The sequence below is a fragment of the Myotis yumanensis genome, unplaced genomic scaffold (genome assembly GCF_028538775.1).
Source record: "Myotis yumanensis isolate MYYU_CA2020_CCGP unplaced genomic scaffold, mMyoYum1.0.hap1 SCAF_20, whole genome shotgun sequence".
Lineage (NCBI taxonomy): Eukaryota > Metazoa > Chordata > Mammalia > Chiroptera > Vespertilionidae > Myotis > Myotis yumanensis.
In genome coordinates this window covers 19,920,857-19,926,332 of record NW_027223771.1, presented here as the reverse complement: position 1 = coordinate 19,926,332, position 5,476 = coordinate 19,920,857, and positions in this window count along the sequence as shown.

Here is a 5,476-nt window from a genome sequence, read left to right as displayed (position 1 = left end):
ACTTGGTGAATGATTGAGGCTCTGACTCCATTTAATTAATTCAGTGGCAACCTTGTGCCAATGCTTTACTTAGCAAGTGAGGAGAAGTCCCCCTCCCCAAGCTTAAGTAGTACAGGTAAGAGAAAACAAAAACTGCGCTATCCTGCCACCTACTGGACAGCTAAAGAAAGACCTCAAATTATCCACCTGCTGAATTGTGGAAAGGAAAATGTTCCTAAGTAAGAAAAGTGCTCACCACTTCAAATGTGCCAGCAGAGGAACAACCCATCAAGCAGCATGGACCACCAAGGTAACAATTACATAGGAAGACAATGACTCTTCTCCAGAAAGGAACTCAAAATAATGGGTGATTGTGATATAAAGGAGAGAGAAATCAAAACAGCCGTCATGAAGACACTCAACGAGATACAAGAAGTCAGTTCAATGAGCTCAGGAATACAATTAATGAACAAAAGGAGGACCTTACCAAAGAGATGAAAATTATAAAATGAACCAATCGAATTATGGAACTAAGAACTCAATGAATGAGATAATGAATGGATATATTAATAACTGATACACAACAAAAGCTAGTTGCTATATCAAGATGTCCTGACATTGCCATGTTAGTCATCAGTCATTCAAGGGCTGGCAAGATATAGACATAAGTGAACTTCACTTAAAAATGCAAATATATAAAATAAAAATTCAAATATTTCCTTCATTGCAGTATTTAGAAAATTGACAACTGCTCAGCAAGACATTTTACAAAAACTGAAATAAAAATGCTGTAAGCAAAGTAGCAATTAATGTTCTCTATGCAAGAAGATGGCAAAAATTTTCACTTAAAGACAAATATTAATCAGTTTAGTATTTTAAGTTTATTTGGTTCATTAAAAAGATTCTCAGAGTAGGAACCACCAAGTTTTCTATTGTCTGTAAAACTACAATCAGGATTTCCACCACAAGGTGTCTCCAGGACTGGCCTCATATGAGTAGTACTCAGTCATCTGCTTTGTTGTTCCTGCAAGAAGGAGCACTTCAGTGCTGACCTCTGCTGGCTGCTTCTGAGCCCTGTAGGATTGTAAACAACAGATACTTAGTATTTTATTTTTCCCTCAATGACTTGCATTTTTTTAAGTAGCCACAATGATAAATGGAATTTCCCATTAAATTGCATTTTAACAATGAAAATGTATCAGAGCAGAGTTACTCTCTTCAAGTATAGGTTCTAAACTGTTCTGAAAAGTACTTATGTTTCTAGGGAGTGGGGAGAGGGGGTCCCAGCTAAGGAATCCAAAGTCAGGAGTCTGTCAGTGATGCAGATGGCTTATCAAGTAATATTTTCTGCCTCTGGAAGGGTGGTACTTACAAGATCCTTGAAGATGCCCTTGGACATATTTAGTAGCCACGTTAGAGATTTAAAAAATTATCCCTTAAAAACACTGCAAAGCATTTGCCTTCACCACGCTTGTACAATACACTCATTACCTTGGAGATGTTAATCATTTGACACTGAAGCATAATTTAGAGCAACAACCTCTAAGGGAGAACAAGATAGCCTGGCTGGTGATCAAATGACTGAAAACAGCTCCAGAGGCCATTGCTTATACCACTGTTACCAAGGCATAGGAGGTGGGATCTGCCCTTTCTGTCTTCCCCACATCCTCCTCCTGCAGATCACATTAGTTTTAGCCACTTTGTCAATGATACTGCCCCTCACCCCTATGATAATCTTTCCCTATTTAACATGTATGTCTTTATATAGAGTAGAAAACTAGAAAGGACAGTTTGTCTAAAGGCGCCCTCTAGTGATAATAACAAAGGTCACAATCAAGAAAGTAAATTTACCAAGTACCTGATTGTGTTGGAGTAACTTAACCCATTGTGTTTAAGTTGTTATCTTAAATGTTTCTATTTAGGGGGATTCTGACAAGTGATTTTATAATAGTACTAGAGGCCCTTTGCAGGGAGTTCATGCACTCGGAGTGGGGGGTACCTCAGCTGGACCTGTGCCCTCTTGTAGTCTGGAAGCCCTCCGGGGATGTCCAATAGATGACCTAAGGCAGTGATGCGGAACCTATGACACGTGTGTCAGAGGTGACACAGGAACTCCTATTTTTTTTGGTAAATTTTACTTTGTTAAATGGCATTTAAATATATAAACTATATATGAAAAATATAAATCTTTGTTTTAATATGGTTGCAAATATCAAAAAATTTCTATACGGACATGGCACCAGAGTTAGGGTTTTTCAAAATGCTGACATGCTGAGCTCAAAAGGTTCACCATCACTGTCCTAAGCTGTCAGTTGGACATCCTCAGCACTGCTGTGGAGGTGGGAGAGGCTCCTGCCACTGCTGCTGCACTCGCCAGCTATGAGCGAAGCTTCTGGCTGAGCAGTGTTCCCCCTGTGGGTGCATAATGACCATTAGGGGTCAGCTTCTGCATTGAGCATCAGCCCCTTACTGGTCAGTATGCATCATAGCGACCAGTCGTTCCACCATTTGGTCCATTTGTATATTAGCCTTTTATTATATAGGATTGCTAAATTTTAGAGCTTCAAGACATTCAGCTTAAAGACTGGTAGATCAGGTTAACTATATGAAAATATTAAGGGGAAAAAACTAAAGGCACATAAAACCAAAAAAGGAGGAGAGATGCAACTGTCCTGGAAGAACATTTGAATGGTAAGTTCATTTGCCAAAGTTATACTATTTAGTTAGCTTTCATGCCCCCCTATTCTCATGAACCTGGCACAATAGTAATTATGTTTTAAGTTTAGAGGCTAATTGCTGAGTTAAATTTATTTTCTCTGCTTGTGCATTTGACTTACAAAGTTCGTTTCCTTTCCAAACATTTTCTGTGTTCCAATACTTCTTGGTAGAGTCACAAGTGGTTTTCTGTTTCTCTTTCTGCTATCATCTTGAGAAGCTTGCAAAAGTGGTGTTCTGAGTTCCAAATGACTTATATTTGAAGTGTTATGCGTAGATGTTAACGGCTCTGAGATTTCTTGAGATGCTCTTCGTGTCTAAAGAAAATAAAAATGATACATTTTTAAAGTAAGTATAACATGAACAGTTAGAATTGTCTTCTTTAGTTTTGAGTCAATGACTCAGAGATCAGTTTGAAGTGTGAAAAAAGCTGACATTTAAAATGTTTATCATCAATGTCCACTGAATTAAATCTGAGTTCTAAGGTTAATCATTCTTCTATTAGTAGTCATGTGATTTGATAATTCAAGGAATAATAGAATCAGTTTGAAAATTTTAAAAAGGAGGATATAACTTAATTCAAGAGTATGGAACAATTTTTAAATTATATTCCCCCTTTTCTTTTCTTTTTTTCAAAGACATATTTTACTGATTTTTCAGAGAGAGGAAGTGAAGGGGATAGAGGTTAGAAACATCAATGAGAGAGAAACATCAATCAGCTGCCTCCTGCACCCCCCCCCCACTGGGGATGTGCCAGCAACCAAGGTACATACCCTTGACCAGAATCTAACCTGGGACCCTTCAGTCCACAGGTCGACACTCTATCCACTCAGCCAAACTGGTTAGGTCAATTTATGTGTTTTTTTTTTATTGATTTTAGGAAACAGCATAGGAGAGGGATAGAGAGAAACATCGATGATTATACGAGAATATTTTCCTATACTCCTGCTATTTAGTTGACCGAATATATATATATATATATATATATATATATATATATATATATATATATATACAATTGCATACTTAGACAAACTCATTTTACATACAGTATATTTTTCCGGAGTGGAAAATCTTAATGGATCAGAGAATTGATACAGAGAGAAAACAAAGAGTAACAGCAAGTGAAATTCTACCTCTTTTTGAAGTTGAACTTTCTCTTTTTCCCAAGACAGCTTCTTTACTTTTAACATTTCTATATCATTCTTAAGACTTTGCATATCTTGGTTTAGTTTTTCAATTACAGATACTCCAGATGTTCTGTCATTGTGCAGTGCAGAGGAACTCACATCTTTTAATCTAGAGTCCATGCTTGTACAATAATTAGCATTGAAATTATCTGCACATAATGGATTCTGGAACAAGCCTTCATTTGGCTTTGTTTCCTTATAAATATTTATAACAGCAGGCATACCATGGCTTTTCATTACAATGATGATTTTTGTTCCATTGCAGCAGGGAAGCTGCAATTCAGGATGGCTTTTTGGATCATGAGACTGAGGTGTAGGTCCGATGCCTAAGTTCCAATCTGTGGTATTTGGGTTCATATTTTTTGTCATCTGCATAGGAAACTCTTGGTCTTCTTTCACTCCAGATGTAACTACTAGGGTCCTTACTTTTTCATTTACTGTATCATTATAAAAACTTTGCTCATTTTTGTTTAAAACTTGTTCAGCATTAGGTTTGTGATCATTTTCAGAGTGTAATTCCTTGTCTCTTAAAGAAAGCTCAGAAGAAGAGTCCCACGGAGAGTCTTCTGGAGACCCGGGGTGTCCATGAGATGGAGAAACAATTTTGAGAGTGGTTTCTTCTCGTTTAGGAAATGTTTGTAATGCTGCAGAGATAGTCTTTCCAAATGCACCTTTTCCCTCACAATCAAGCATTTTACTTGTCAAATTCGAAGGCATTTGTCTTAAGCTTGCTCCTTCTTTAGAGTTATCATGTAGTAGCTATTCCTTAGGACAATCAGTGGTTTTGAATTTTACAGAAAATTCACGTGACTTCTGCTTTGACTCATCTTTGGAAAGTTGTAAATTCTTCCTGTCTCTAATGTTCCTTGCTTGATGCGCATATTCCTCATCCTTTTGCACAAAAGAGAGTCCTGAATATGAAGATGTATCCACTTTGTCACATGCCTTGTTTATTTGTGATTCTTGAGACATTTTTTCCAGATGCAATGGTGGACAATGAACATGCTTTCTTTGATTTTTAGATGCCTTGGCTGTTGGGGTATGTGTTTCTGAAATAAATTTATCCTCAAATGATCAATTGTGAACAAAGATATATTAGAATAGACTTTAGAATTAACTGTTAGATTTCTTAATCTATGTTTAGCTATTCCCAAAATCAATAATTGTAACTGAGAAGAAAAAGAAAGGAAAATCTTGACTTGGTCTAAATTAATATAAAAACATGCGCCCTCAAACCTAATTGTCACACTATTGGAATCAAAGAATTCATTAGGTGCTAAATATATCAGAAATAAATTAGTAGCTGAATTTTAACATTACAATGCCTTCCTCACTTAAAATATTTCACCTCACCCTATCCTAAATAGTGAGTCCCTCTAGTGCATTTCAGAATTTTTCAGTGTGATCCAAGATGGGAGTAAAGGAGGTGAAAGTTAAACTCACTTTCTCCATGGACCAGATCGGAATTACAACTCAATTATGTAACTACAAACTTGAATAACCAACTGAAGACTAGTTGATTATCAGTATTATAACCAAGGATCTATAGAAGAAGCCTCCAGCACAGGGAGGGCACCCAGAGGCCATCCCCT